Source organism: Manacus candei, unplaced genomic scaffold (assembly GCF_025592945.1).
Source record: "Manacus candei isolate 608988 ecotype Guabito, Panama unplaced genomic scaffold, ASM2559294v1 h1tg000063l, whole genome shotgun sequence".
Taxonomy (NCBI): domain Eukaryota; kingdom Metazoa; phylum Chordata; class Aves; order Passeriformes; family Pipridae; genus Manacus; species Manacus candei.
In genome coordinates this window covers 5,608,032-5,624,399 of record NW_026138111.1, presented here as the reverse complement: position 1 = coordinate 5,624,399, position 16,368 = coordinate 5,608,032, and the positions used below count along the sequence as shown (strand labels likewise).

Below are 16,368 nucleotides of genomic sequence, written 5' to 3'. Positions count from 1 at the left end.
TATATATAGAGAGATAGATTTATTTTGGTAGTCATTTAGATTCATTTTGATGAATTCAGAGATCTGATGAAATGATAACAGGATTCTTCTAAATCAGAAACACAGCAACTTGTCTTTATTTTGACAGAGGTGAAGCACAAGTATTACATTTTTCCAAAAGTGCTAAACAATTAAAAAAGCGAAAGTAGAGAACAACTGCAAATAATGGAAAAAGGTGTGAAGGTATAGTGGATCACAAAGTGAATAATGATCAAAAAAATACTCTATTGTTGTAATGAAGTGGAATTCATTGGCAGAAACAAAAGACAAGGTAAGTAGTGTCTCCTGAAGTTCTCATCACAGCACTTTTCTCAGTTTGTGGCTTCATCTATCAAGAAAGATGTAGATAAATTAGACCTCATTTTAATTTGAGCTACCGGTATAGGAAAGGGGATTTATATTAGATGCTAATTGAAAACAGCCCAGCTATCAGGACAGTTAAATGATGGACCTGTTTATCATTTATAGGGAATCCACACCTCAACACACGTTTAAGAACAAGTTAAATAAATACCCATTGGGGTGATCCTAATTCACATAAGAGAGCAGATTGTATCCTCAGATCCATTTCAGCCTAACACATATATTTGATCACTGTAAAAATAGTACAAACAGTTATTCAGATCACTTATTTTCCAAGAATCCTTGTCATAGAATCTCTTATTCCCTCTCTCCCCATCCCTACTACTTTTTCTTTCCCCTTTTCTTTCTTCCTCCTTTCCTCCTTTCCTCATCAGGTATCTCTTCTTCAGCCTTCCCCCTGTTCCTTCTATATGCTTTTAAAATCACACATTCCTTCTTGGACTGGAAATTCCTGATGTGCCTACCTTTAGTACCCTTAGCATAAGGAACATCCTATTCTTAGAGACCAGATAGCTGTTCCCTATGGACTATATAAAGATCCAAATTTAGATAAAATACGATTTAAGCTCCTCATATCCTCACTACAGGACCAGAAAAATGCAGTGAGTGGGTACTTCTGGGTAATTTTTATTATAATTTTTATTACCAGAGTAATAGAAAAATTAGGAAGATAGTCTGTACATTATCAAAATTATCAGATTAGAGAAAAAGAGACTCTTGTTATTAAAGAGCTTAGGTGCTCATTAGGTTGCTGGAATAGCTTTTCATTTTCTCTGGTTCTTCCAAGTACAGGACAAGACTTTTTTGCCTGTTCACTACCATCACAGCTACCTGTTCACATTTCACATGCAAAAAAACCTTGCTCTGATTTAATCTGTTACGTATGGATCACTCTGTTTCATAAAAAACAGTGTCACATGAAAGACAAAAGAGTGGTGTCCTGCACCATCAGTTTGTCTCATTTCTTTTGAGACTGTTGAAATAGGGGCTGGATGGAGAAAACTGGAAGTGCACTCAAATGAAAGAATAATAGGATTAAATAGTTCCTAATTCTAAGTGAAATGCAGTCAAACAAGAGTGTAGAAACTGTTTTTAACATAGGACTAAAGGAAAACTTTAAACTTGGAGCACCCCCTTGGACTGTTTTGTAAAACTGAGATCAGGCCATGTTTTCTAGTTAGAACAGGTTACTGTATTCTTTGTCCTGTTTTGTTCTCAGAGATATACAGCTGACTGGGAGAAACTATTCAGTTATCTGAAATTATAGACAAGTCATATTATTATCAACAAATGTATTTTAACTTTTTGAAATAGCAGCCTACAGAGCTGCTATTAAGAAGGAGTATGGTCCCTTATACAAAAAATTCATTTTCACTTGGAGTATGAGTTATTAGAATGTCTATATTTATGTGCAGTTTAGAAATGACAGTATAAGGGATTAATTAAAAACCTGCCTCATATGGAAAGTCTAGAAGTGCACACATGGAGCAAAGTCCTCACTCGAGGAGAAAATCAGCCTTTGCCTACAATGTGCAGGAACCTGCAGGATGCTTTTCAGACAATCTGGAAAGAAAGACTACTGAAGTTAAAGTGGGTACCAGAGAGCCCACTTACAAGATGTTAGCAAGGGCCCTCTGCTGTGAAGTTTGTGGAGTGCCTGGCCAAACACTAATGAAGAAAGCCACAGGAATCCCATACTGGAAACTGAAAGTTAAGCTGTTAAATATGAACATATGGAGCTAGGCAAGCTGTAGGAGTCCCAGCTAGTTGTGATGGTTTAGACAATAGCACTCGTCATTCCTCACAGGATGATCATATCAATGAAAGGAGCCTCAGAATTGTATCAGTTAAAATGGATGGCTTCACTTAAAATGGACAACCACTATCGACATAACCAGCAAAAGGATTTATGACAACTCAATGAACAAAAAAAACGATAAAATTCCACTTGACATTTGGTCATGATCAGCATTGTGCTCATTTTACCAGGAGCTAACAGATTGTCAACAACATGTAGGGGTAAGATCTTGAGGAATGGCACAAGCAAAGCAAATCCATTCTCTCTCATGAAAGGTGTTACTTTCATTGCTTACATTAATAATCTCTGATACGGCAAGACAATCCTTAAAGAGTCAGAAATCTAGTCATGGGGTCATTTTCTGTTACCTTTGGTTTTGTTTGGTTTGTTCTGTGTCTATGCTTGGCTGTGGGAAAGTACATAGTCTTTCTGTCTTCACACAGAAACCAATGGCCCAATGAGTGAGAAAAATGTGAGGAATCACTGCTAGATAACACATAGAAGCTCGAAGTGAAAACACGAGTCTGCCTCAAGTAGCTTCATTTCACTGAAAAACAGATAACTTTCTCTAATTTCACAGTGTCACAGAATCACAGAGCAGTTGAAGTTAGAAGGAACTTCTGAAGATCATCTAGTCAAATCTCCCTACTCAAGGTCAACTGGTGATGCAGGTCACTCAGAACTGTTTCCTCTGTGAGGATGCAGATCACCACACCCTGGTGAACATCCTGTTCCAGTGTTCAATCACCCTCACAGATAAAAAAAAAAATAATTAAGTTTCTTGTATTTAAATTTATGTCCATTGTCTCTTTGTCTCCTCATAATAATTTAGGCAAAACTTAACCAAAATAGAAGAAATCAAAGGAAACTGTTTCTAAGAGAAGAGGGTGACAGAAGCTCTTGTTGCTCAGCTTAACAGTAGCATGCAATACTAGCTAACACATGTATCTACAGGCCACTACAGCAAAGATATTTCTTCCATGGGCTTTCATGTCCACAGAAATTATACTGCAGTCAACTCCACATGAGTCCTGGCAATAAGCTACATGGATAATGTGTTCTTGCTCCTAAACTTTATTTATTATTTATGTTACATGCTTAGTAGGAAAATGACACCTACCTGACTAAGAAATAGAAATCTTCAAAACACTGCCAAAAGTTTATACTAAGGCAGCTAACAGTAATAATTGCTAAAATTGGAGGTTTAAAGGAACATTTTAAATCCCATGTGAAACACGCATATAGCATATGAAAAATGCAAATATCAATATGATTTTCAAAGTTTGCTCAAAATACCGGAGATTAAATTCCTAATGACTGAGTAAAGATGTTAAGGAAAATTAGAGCAAAGTGTTAATTGCGTCTTTAAAATTCTTCTGATTTTATTTTGTTCAATTAAAGATTAATACTTTGAACTTTTCATCACTAGTGAGTAACATAGGAGAGTAAAATCACATCCCAAAACAAAGGATTTGCAGAGAAGTTGAGAGACAATATCACATCATGCTCTAAATGTATGTAAAAAATTAAAGGAAAAGATAAATAAATAAAATAAAGTGATACCTTAGTTTGCTTCCTCTCCCAAGCATTAAAGCAGAAACACTTCAAGGAAGGACTTTATCACAACCCTCCTGAAGGTTTCCATGACCCCAGAGGATGTAGCGTGTTCCACAAGGAAGAACACCACTACAAATAACTGTAATCAATAATATTTATTATAAAAGCACTTTCAAAAACTCTTATCTGATCATTTCTATAGAATTATTGTATCCTGATGCTTTCTGTGCCCCTTGCCCCACGCTCCGCTTGCAGCACTGCCGCCTCGAGCTGCCATGAGCTGTCCCTTCAGCACCACAACCCACCACAGCGGCTGCTGCACTTCTTAAACCCCTCCAATCTACTCCAGCCGTAATCGCCTCATAGAACAAGAGGGCTACCACCGTATTCCAGCTCTAGAGATATACGTTTAAAAGACATTTAGAGATATACCTTTAAAGGACATTTCAGCTACTCAAATTGAGTTCTGAGTTACACACATGTAAAACCAGTCATTTAGAATGAAATAGAAACACTGATAATTTTATAAACCACTATTTTTATAAAAGACAAAGAAATTCCTTCAAAACTATGTATTTGATAAATCTGTATGTGTTTGAAAATCCTGTCAGAGCTGCAAAGCAAGAAATAATTTCTTCTCAACAACTGAGCATGCATAATAGAATTCCTTTAAACAGCCAATTAATTTTACCAAACCCCACATTATAAAAATTCACTGTTTATATAGGTGATAAAACTAGATTTTCCTTCCAAAACATTTAAGCGTGTTTGTGACAGAAAATACCTTCTCTGTAAGCACTAAAAAGATCTGAAGTAATGTCTTTGATGTGCTGCAGAACTGTGGCTGTCAACAGAAAAAATGCACATACATGATGAGATTAAAAAGTCCAGGTTTAAAGCCAGCACTAACTTCATATTAAGACTCTAGACAGACCATACAAATAGTTCCAAATTCTTTGGCTTCTATTGAATATTTATACCTACAAACACTCTTGCAAATTCCAGGTGTAACTGAAGCATGATAGTTAAAAAGAAATTAGGTTTGTTCCTTGTTGATGTGATGAAGAGATTGTTCATACTGGAAAGTTCAGAACTCCACCTTGTGGTGATAATTTTAACTATATGTTGAAAACATCTGGGGAGACAAAAAGGAACACTGAGATGCAATCAGGGGAAGCAGGAGAAATTTAGGTTTGAACTATGGTGAATAAATTCTATTGAGGTTTATTTGAAGAACCTTAACATGCACTTAAGATGTGAGGCAATGCAAAACCACATAATGTTTTCTTCCAGAACAACACAATGTGTAATATTCACTGTGAAGACAGATAGGCTTCCATCACTGCTTCACTTTTTCTGTCAAGTCAAATGACTGAAAGTTAGCACATACCTATCTTTACAGAGATCACTCTATGGGTTCCTCTAGCTTTCTTCTAGCAAAAAATGCCAAGCATTCTGCTGGATTTGTATTGTTTAAGGAAATCTAGACTGACCATCACCCATGCAATAAATGAATAAAAATTTTAAATAAATAAATGCTTTATGCAATAAATAGCAGATAATCAACAACACAAATTCTATCACTCAGTGTTTCTATATTATAAGCAAATAGCCTTCTAGCAAAATATCTGTCATTTTTATTACTAAAACAACATGAAGGCAACAGAGAATCTAAGCCTCTGGAAATTTTCTCTAACTTAAACCAAAATGATCATAGAATCAGGCTGATGCACAGAAGCTGAAAAGTCCATATGCATATACAAAAAAATGTTCCAGGTGCTGCCATTTTATTTCTATGCTGAAAAAAAAAAAGGGCAAAAAGGCAAGAAATTGATGTTTTTATTTATAATGTGGTGGTTTAATTTTTCATTATATTATAGAATAGGAGGTTTAAGGGTGACAATTTGGCCAAACAAGCTAATATGTCAAATTCCTACAATTCTGCAGATGCTCTGATTTATGGTTCGTTGTTTTGGGGTTTTTTTTTGGTAAGCACAATAGATTTTGGAGATTCCTGTTTCCTTTCAACTGTCAAGTTGTAACTGAGAATCATATGCTCTACTGCTGATGTATCTTTGTAGAAAACATAAATTGAATTAGCTCAGTTATTAAAAAAAGCAAACCAAAATACTACAAATTTATCTAGTAATACCGTTTGGTTTGTCTGATTGCTTATACTATTAGTTTAACTAATTATTTTACACAGAAAAATCATTACCATTCAAAAAAGTCTTTTCCTGAGGAAGAGTCCATTATTTGAACCTCTTCAGTCACAGAAATGCTTAAGGTAAAAAAAAAAACCAATGAATCTTGCCTGCCAGGGATCCTCCGCTTTTCAGTGTAAGCAGCAAATCCTCATTTCTGGTCAGATATTCTTTCATTACTGGAGGTACCAGTGTGTTGCAAGAGATATGAATAGTTCTACATATCATCGCATACAAACTGAAGGAGAACCTTTTTATGCATGTCTAACCCCTTACACACCATCAGGAGTCTCCTGCAGGAGGAGGATACTGAGAGCAAAATAAAGACACTCCACCTGAGTTCAAGAAGTATTTGAACTATGCTCTCAGGCACATGGTCTGATTCTTGGGGTGTCCTGAACAGGGCCAGGAGTTGGACTCGATGATCCTGATAGGTCCCTTCCAATTCAGTATATTCTATGATTCTATGCTAATCTTCTTACAGAAGACATTAGAAACAGAGTCTTAAAAAAGTCCTCCTGTGTTTACTGTACATCAGAGACCACTGTCCTCTAACAGCTCACACTGAAAAACAATATCTGCAGGCAAGCACTGTGCACCCTTAGAGTAAATATTATTTTAGAAGACCATTGTGTAAAGCTTAAAAAACAAGAACCATAACTTTTCCACAAATAAATGAGTTCAAGCCGGTCCTTGGCATATAACCTCATGGAACACCATGTGAATAGAGTCTTTAAAATTAATCCATTACTATAAACAAACTTACATAATCCTAATATACAAGATACATGTCCACTGGTACATTTCTATCCTGGTATGAAAGTAGTAGGAAAAGCAATAAATAGCTTACTTACAAGGATTGCAGACAACTATAAACGTTCAGGTCATGACAGAAGGAACGTTTTACCCCCCAAAGAAGAATCAAATCTACAAAGCATCTATAAAGAATAGTAAGCTTTCATTAGCTTTTAGTATGGTTGCTTCAATGAAATGTTGCTACCATTATTCTGTGTTGCACAAACAAAGCCACCAGAAGGAAGGCCTGCCAAAGTTATGCATTCAATTGCAGCAGAACTCTACAAGACAATAAAGGTTTTAATGGAAGGAATGAAATACTTTTCTTATCTTCCTTTGGTTCCCATAATGACCAATGCACCCTACCTTGAGGCAGCTGAATTAAAATTGAGCTCAGTGTATGAATTATTGAAACATAATAGACATTAGGCAAAATGCACAACCAGAAAAGCACATCATACCAACACTTCTCCAAACTCCAAACATGTAAATTTGCACTTTTATGTGCTTCAGTAACCAGGGTAATAAAAGGTTTCCTAGATCTCCTCGCCTTTCAGTTTCATCTTTTCCCCAGTAATAAGCCTCCCTCTCTCTACTACACTCAGATTCCTGCTGCTAGCCTGCCCACAGAGCTCTCCTCACAACAGCAAAGTAGACACAACTTTCCTTTGGGACTTTGATATTTCTCTATCTTATTTTCAGAATTTCCAAGTTCAAAAATCACCAGATATCCATGTAACTTTTCTGTTTTATGCTGCATAAGCATAAAAAGAGAAAATAATAGAGAATAATAGCAAGCAAAGCCCTATACTGGGTTATTACCTTCTTGGTTCTGATGGATTTACAAAGCTTATAAATGTATTATTTTTGTTTGATTATTTCAAATGCCCACTTCTAAGGATGGGTTTATATATGCACTCTGTCTATGACAGTACTTAATTTTTTATTACAATTTTTATGATACAATGAGTTCTAGAGAGAATCCACTGGCAATAACTTAGGGATAATTTCCATGTGAGAAATTCTTTTCTCAGCAAACTTAGCCTACATGCCAAATTTCTACACAAAACAATAATCAGAATCCATTTAAGCGCTTGCTTTCATTGTTGTCAATTGGAAATGGACTGTCTGTAATTATAGATTTTCAACAACCCAGCAAGATTTTTTTTTTTTTCAATTTCTTAGGGATTCCACTCATTTGCCAAGGGCCAAGGAGTTCAGCTGAGCAGTGTTTAGGTACCTTCTTCTGCGCTGAACCCAAGTATTGCACCTGCTCTGGTACTGCCTCTTGCTGACTGCAGGATGCTACCCTTTTGCAAAGCCACCATTTGTGCCTTACTCAGCACCGTTAGCCAATGGAACTGACAATCCCTCGCATCAGGACAAAATATAGAAGTAGTTTAAGAAAATATACTTTACAGTAGAAATTCCACCTTTGACAGCAAACCCTTACAAAACTAAACAGAATAAAGTCCTGTAAGCAGAACTTGTGTTTCTTGAACAAAAAAAAATTAAAAATTCTAAAAAGCAGATGTATAAGGAAAGGATCTTAATAAGACTTGTTCAATAAATTCCACACAGTGTGTCTGACAAAATGCATAAATAACTATAGAGCTTTCTCAGTTTTCTTAAATGGCATTGCTTACTACAGTTATTAAGTAGTATCCATGTCAGAATCCATATATTCCGTTGTGAACTACCGTGAATGACAAAGCAAGCCCCCAATTTAGAACAATTAGCTATGTCAATAATAGGTTATTTGCACATGGTTATTCATCGTGCTCAGGTAGTCAGGAAAACTATTCACACTGATGAGAATTTAAGTCCAACACTTGCAATTTAATATTTGTAAGCATATACATGCAAAATTTGTTAGAATATATGTGGCACTTCATATATGATGTTCATTTTCCAAAGAGCAAATTTTTCTAATTTATCAAATATTTCTGATGTGTATGGCTACAACCATGGGTATGTTTCCCTTCTGTAAAAAATACAGGCAATAAAGCACAGCAAAACCTTAGACAACTATTCCTAAGCCAACTTCATTCAAACCCTGGAAACTCAGATGCTTTTCCCTTTGAAACATGGTATCTCATCAGACCAACTTCTCACCTGGGTATGATCTCATTTCCAAGAAGCAGTAAGAATTCCTGCTTATGTATGACAACTTGAAAATGACTGATACTGTAAAATGACTTTATTTAGACTTAAAAGAGCAATCACAGAAACCAACACATACGTTAACTATGACTGCATTTTTAAAGTATTTCTAAATTTTACATATGTTTATATTATATAGGAATATATAGTTTTCTTTACAAAAAAATTCAAATTTGTTTAAAAGCAAGCCAAATTAAGTACAAACCAAATAAAAATATGATAATCAGAAAATTTACTTGTCAATTTAGTAGTTTAATGTTAAAATAAAATAAAGAAAACAATAATTTGTTTTAAATATCATAGTTTGATTGCAAATAGTATAATTTATGATTAAAAGCTTTACATTAATTTGGCACAAAGTCTGGTTTAATCTTACTATCTCTGATTCCTGATATATGTTACAGATAGATGAACTGCAATATATTTTTTAAAGAAAAGTAAATACATAAGGAAAAATTATTTGTTCTTTTTCTTACTGGTTTGGTTAAACTAAAAGAATTTATGTGAGAAAAATCTGCCAATACTAAGTATAATGCTTTCTTTTTGGTAGAAAATTACTAGGCATAGTACCAAAAAGCCAAATATAATGCACCGAAAACCTTTTTACTTCCAGGAAAGGAGGAGGAGGTAGCAGAAAATGTCATTTGAAAATGTCATGGGAAAGTGTAGTACTGTCTGCTGCATTTATAGTAATTACAAAGGAAATGAAAATAAAAAACAGCAATTAGAGACCTTCTCAAACATTTATAATATTCAAGGAGAAAGGATGAAAAACTGTTTTCTGACTTCAGACAAATTCCTGCCATTTTTTCAATCCTTCTCACTATTCTCTTTTTCCTGACTTCAAGTTACCCAAGATTTGTTCACAGGATTTTCTTAAGTTCCCAGTGCTGCAGTAAAAATAATTAGGCATAAAAAAGCTCCTATACTCTGAAGGGTAGTTGTCATCAGTCAATTGTGAAGGCACGATATAAGCTCGACAACTGTTTCCAATTTGGTGCATGGTTCAAAGCAGATACAAACATTCCGTTTGTGGCTGTTGGCAGAGGCAGGGTAATAGGCAGTACTGAACATCCACTTCTGTTAGCAATGTGCCAAAGCAGAATTCTGCACAAGAAAATGTTATAATTCTCTTTGGAAATACAAAATCCAGAGGAAATCATGCTAATAGAAAGCAGCATTACTCATAAAGTATAGGTACTCTTGTGTATGGGCTTATATTTATAAAAAGGTCATAAGCAATGGTTTATTCACATTTCAATTATTTTTTAAAATCTCAAAATTTTCCACACTGTTTTAATAGCAGTCATACTGTGCTGATGTCCAATAGCCACTACCTAAAATATCCACTACAAAAACACAGTATTAAGGTGTAGCACAGAGGGAAATATAGAATTTTGTACATCGGTGAACTACCAATAGGTGACCACTTGAAAAATAATGGAACATAACTTCCCTGCCTTTATATGCCTTTTACATATTCCTATTATTTAGAAGAGCTCTTTAATGAAAAAAATAAAAATAAAACAAAACCAAAAATGACAACAACAAACCCAAACAAAACAAAAGGAAAACCCCCCAATAACCTAACTAGACAGACAATCCTATTTCACATTTTCAGATAAGAAATTACAGGAAACTCAAATTTCTCCCAATAAGATATACAGCCCTTAACCATTCCGCTGAATTCCAGGACGACAATTGAGGTTTTCACATCTTAAAATGGGAAGTGGCAGGCTCACTCAAACAGCACTAAATATAGAAAGCTTACTGAGCCCCGAACTATAGAGCTCAGAATATAAGGTCTTCTGAGCAAAGTCTTACAAATAGAGTGATGTGAGAAGTGTCCCCTGCTCTAGGTCAGTACCAGAATATCTCCAGCATAGGTTACAACACTACAAAGAGTGTAAATTGACACCTTCCTGACACCTGATGCACATTTCTTGCCATTAGCCTATAGGCTCAAACACTGGCTGCTGGTATATTTGCAAGGCAGAGTAGTCAGTAGGGTCCTAGCAATAATGAGATATACAAGACTATTTATCATGTAAATACCAACTAGGCAAATATCAGTAGTTTTTAAAAGCAATGTCTGATTATACCATCAATTCTCCTACCCTGTCAATTTACTGATAATCTGGAAAGCAAGAAAAAAATAAAAGAAAATATCACGCCAAAATATATAGTAGATTATGAAAAGCAAAATCTACTTACATAATGATTACTAGCCTGGATGGCTTTGCCTCATGTTTTGGGGCAGATGTCTTAACTTGTAGAAATTAAAAAAACATACTAATATAACCACCAAAACAAGGATCATTGTCAAAGCATGAAAAGCAACAGTAATGATTGCAAGGATTTTTCAGCTTAGAGGGAACATTTGAGGATATGATGGTGGTTGACAAAATCATAGTGACTTGGGGGAAATAGATAGGGACCAGCTATTCTTTGTCTCTTCTGGTACAAAAACGTGGGAGTATCAAATGAAGCTAGCAGCACTCATGCTCTAGGGAAACAAAAGTATATAATTCTCAAAACAAGTAGATTTGTTATGTTGTGGATGGATTCAAGAGAAGATAGGGCGAAAAGAAAGAAAGTTTCATCGAGAGTTACTAATGTAACAAAACACATCAGAAGCAGAAAAATTCCTAATCCAGGAAAATCTGGGAGATTTGTACTCAGACATACCATATATGCTTGTCCTGTTTTCACCCCTCCTGAGCACCAACCTATGAGTGTTATTGGAGACAGGAGAGGAGATGGACCATTGAGCTGAACACAATGGTTAGGTTCTCACATTCTTAAGATTTCTTAAAATCTTTTATTTTCTTTGCAATAAGTAAGGGAGTGAAATAAAAACCCCAACATTTTCCTTAACATTTTACACTTATGTTGTGGTTTAAGCCCAGTTGGCAACCAAGCCCCACACAGCCACTCGCTCACTCCACCACCAGAGGGATGGGAGAGAGAATCAGAAGGGTAAAAGTGAGAAAACTCATGGGTTCAGATAATGACAGTTTAATAGGTAAAGCAAAAGCTGTGCATACAGGCAAATTCAAACAAGAAAATCATACACCATTCCCATGGGCAGACAGGTAGCTGTTCAGCCATCCCCAGGTAAACAGGGCTCCATCACACATAATGGTTACTGGGGAAGACAAATGCCATCACTCCAAGTGTCTCCCACTTTCTTCTTCTTCACTCAGTTTCCACCAGTTTTTATCATGCCATATGGTACAAAATATCTCTTGGATCACCGGTGGAATGGTATGAGAAGCAGAAAAGGCCTTGACTCTGTGTGAGCACTGCTCACTGCTCACTGCTCACTGTTCAATTAAAACATTTCTACATTATCAACATAATTTTCAGCACAAACGCAAACCATAGCTCCATACTAGTTACAATGATGAAAATTACCCCTGCCAAAATCAGCCCAGCTTGCATATTATCCTTTTAATTTAAAGAGTACCTTTACACACTAAAGAATGTACCCTTTCTTGGTCTATTCAGGAGACTTCATTTAAAGTATTCCTGCTTATTAGTATAGGATTAGGATGGCCAGGATACTTTCTCCACGCATTTTCACTTTTATAAAAAATATGATCAGTGTCTTTATGATCTACGTTGCAAGTCACTGACATACTTCAATACTTTTTGTCACACTACATATTTTCAATAGGACTCTGATGTCCCTATATGGAAACCCTGATTGCCATAAAGGTACAGCAGCATGGAAGCCAGTTGTGATTTCATAGTAGAATATTACACCCATATACTTTTGTGGCCTTTTGCAGTAAGCACCACACTAAAAATAATTCTTGGCATTTAAAATCTAAGCCAATTTTTTACTGCCACTTTCACTCATCTTTGATAAATTAAAAAAACAGAGACCTTACAGTAGTTGTAGTCCAAGATCAGATCCTGGCTTATGATATACATCATATATTATGTTTAGCTGACTCTTCTCATTATGAATGCAAGGAAAGTTCCAGGGTGGTGCACAAAAGGTGTAAGTCATTTCTCCAGGGCACGGATAAATAATTTTCTGAAATTTGAGGCATCTAATTTTGTATTACTGGAAATAACTAACATTGCTGGTGTCCATTCTCTCATTTAACCCTCTGCTGGTTTTGATTTGAATGCAAGAGTTCCTTCTATAGAGGGGCTTTTAAACCTCCTAGTTTTGCATTTAGACCATTAGATTACTTACTTTACAATTTTTTAGCTATTGCTGAATTGAGATTGTGATGTTACCAAAATAGATATTTATTTCTTCACCATCGTGTAAGATGTAACTTTTTTTTTTAACTATTACATTTAAATCCTAGATTCCAAGAAATTTTGCTTTTTAGTAATCTTCAGAAATACAGAATGGGTTTATTAGTCAAAGGTCTATTAAGCAGCTTCAGTTCACTCTTCTGTCCTCAAATTCAACAGATCACTGCCATGACTTAATTGTTTACAGTACTTCAAAGAGGATTTGTGAAATTTATACTTCATTTTCAAAGCACTAACTATACTTGTAGATTGTTCTTAAACATTTCTAATTTCAACAAAAGTGATGTATTATAATAGAGTATTTTATATGTTATGCTGTTAACATTTCTTTCAAATATAACATAAATGCTTCAAACACATTGTAAAAATAATGTAAGCAGCATTTATGGAAATCAGAACAAAGTTATGTTTTATGTCATACACTTACAGTAAATACATATCGTAAAGATAAATGCGTAAAAAATTTTCTTTCACAAAATGTCAGCTTTTGTTATTAAAAAGAAAAGGTCATCTGGTATTTAGAATATTTCTGTGCATGGATTCTATACTTTGTATAGACTGAATAAATTCAAATAGGTATTTTCTAAAAGTTATTAAGATTATAAATAAATTTAAATACATAAACTGCCCCAGATTTTGCATTGTCCCCAGAGATACACCCCCCAGATCCAGCAGAAAGGTGGGCATCTAAAAGCACACTGTTACATATGCATAACAATGCTAATCATAAATGTTAAGTGCTTCAAAAACTGCTATGATTTAGTTTGTTGAAGACATTTGGGAATCCTTCTTCTTTGGTAAAATTAATTAAATTAGGAACATTAGACTTTCATGGTACAACAGAGGGAAATTTTAGTATGAAGAAGCTCTTTGCAACAAGTTCATTTGGGAATACCATGTCTCAAATGGTCCCTATTCACATAATTTTATTTTTAAAACAGATCATATATATCCTTCCACTATGGCTCATAATGAATAAGCAATAAATTATTTAAAAATACTTAGTTTTTTTTATAGTTGCATCTGATTCATTTACACAGAGTGAGTCAGAAGAATTCAGAAAAATTTTCCCTACAAGATTTTAACTTTTAAAATTCCATTAAGTAATTTTTTTTTTAGTAATGCTGTAATCTAAACTCAATAGGATATTTGCCCATACCCATATTTCTTGTGGAATAGATTCCTTTACATCCATTGTTATTTTAGTTTAGGTCCACACTGCCTGTGTCACTCTGAAGAATGTATTAGACTCAGTATAAAGTTGTTGTCATATAAACTTTGTGTTTGTTATAGGTTAGAAATTCAGGAGAATTTTTCTTCCCCTGCTTCACTCCAAGGAAAAATGGAGTGAGTGGGGGAAGGGAGGTCATTAGCTTTACAAAGGATGTAGCCAGCCGAGCTACATTCCTTGCTAATGGCCCATCAGAGACTGGGGGGTGGCTGGCTCTGCTCCGGGAGGGGAGAGGTAGTCTGCTGAGTTTCGCTCTCAGAGAGAGGTGGAGGAGGATGGGGGGGTGGTGTCTGCGTGCAGGCATTTGGGGAGAGGGACTGGGGATCTGGCTTTTGGCTTCTCATCCTGGTCAGCTCGGACTGCTGGCTTTGACTTGCCTGGCTGTCCCGCTCCCCAGATCTGCTGTGTTTCATTGGAGAGTTTGCGTGACCACAGGAGAGAAGGGAGGAGTTTTGAGACGCCGTCACCTGGGACAGCAGTGAGTCCCATGGGAGTGAACTGCTTCCCTTCCCTTTTTCCTCCCACTGAAGGAAGGGTTCCCCATTTCCTTCTCGGCTTCTCCCGCAGTCCGGGACCGCTCCCTCCGGACCCCTCTCCCGTGTGGGGACCGCCAGAGCCCAACAGCGCCCCCTGCTGGCCACGGTTAGGACTGCACTGAAGGACAGGGAAGTGTTCCGTCAGACCCTTTTTTTCTAGGACTACTGTGTAGGGGTTTTTTTGTGTTCTGTTACTGTTTTTGCCAACATACATATATCTTTTAATAAAGGGTTGTTATTTCCTCTGTTTTTTTCCACACTTCCCCGATTAAAGACCCTTAATTTTGAATTTACAATTGCTGAGAGAGAGGAGTTCGGTCTGTCTTATAACTCATCCTCTTTAGCAAACATTCCAGTCTCCTCAGACTGAGACATATTCACAACATTCATACTGGAATTGTGAGATGGGTTTCCACCTCTAGTTAACTCAGAAATACTGAATCCCTGTCTCACAAGACATCCATAATAATCACCTTGTGTGATTACTTGAAACTAGGCTATTGTGTAACCAGGAGAGCAAACAATAATGATCCTAGTAGTAACTCAAAGCAGAAATTATTTCATTTGTTTAATGTCTAAGATGAAGTGGATATGCATTCAAGGAACTGTATAGCTCATGCAAACTCATTGCTCATACCATTAGACTAAAATTAGATATTCACATTGAGGTGCTGGAGCATGTCCAGAGAATGGCAATGGATCTGGTGAAGGGTCTGGAGCACAAGCCTGATGAGCAGCAGCTGAGGGAGCTGGGGGTGTTTAATCTGGAGAAAAGGAGGCTCAGGGGAGACCTTACTGGTCTCTACAACTACCTGAGAGGAGGTCGTAGCCAGGTAGGTGTTGGCATCTTCTCCCAGGTAACAAGCAAGAGGACAAGATGAAATGTCCTCAAGTAGCACCAGGGGAGGTTTAGGTTGGATATTAGAAAACATTTCTTCATAGAAAGGATTGTCAAGCACTAGAAGAGGCTGCCCATGGAGGTGGTTGAGTCACCACCCCTGGCGTTTTTTAAAAGACCTGTAGATGTGGCACTTGGGAATATGTTTTAGTGGTGGACTTGGCAGTGCTGGGTTAACACCTAGAGTCAGTGATTGTAGAAGTTTTTTTCCAACCTAAAAGATTCTATGCTTCTACAAGAATGAATTAAATTGCATTCTGCATACATAGTGGAAAGGGAGTTCCCTAACTGAGAAAAATACAAGCTCTGTCTACAAATCTTGAAAATATAATTAATTAATGTGGTTTATCTTATGACATCTAGAACTATTGATTGCAATGGATTCAGGTCGTTCAATAAGTACAAATGTATGTATGAAAATAGAAAGTAGGAAGAGATTTATTAAATTCAATTTCATTTATTTAAAGAGGGAAAACATCAAGAAAGACAAAGAAATGAAGAAATAA

At 36.1% G+C, this 16,368-nt stretch overlaps 1 protein-coding gene across 8 annotated transcripts in view; it reads right to left on the bottom strand.

Moving 5' to 3' along the window:
* The window catches only part of TAFA5 (TAFA chemokine like family member 5), a 410,474-nt gene that overhangs the window by 308,646 nt on the left and 85,460 nt on the right, over positions 1 to 16,368 (bottom strand). The window contains exon 1 of one of the 8 annotated variants that reach the window (XM_051805201.1): positions 3,764 to 3,829. The exons of the other annotated variants lie outside the window; for them this stretch is intronic. The gene's annotated coding sequence lies outside the window, so the exon portion shown is untranslated. Of the gene's footprint in view, positions 1 to 3,763; positions 3,830 to 16,368 lie in introns of those variants that run through there. 8 annotated transcript variants of the gene reach the window in all.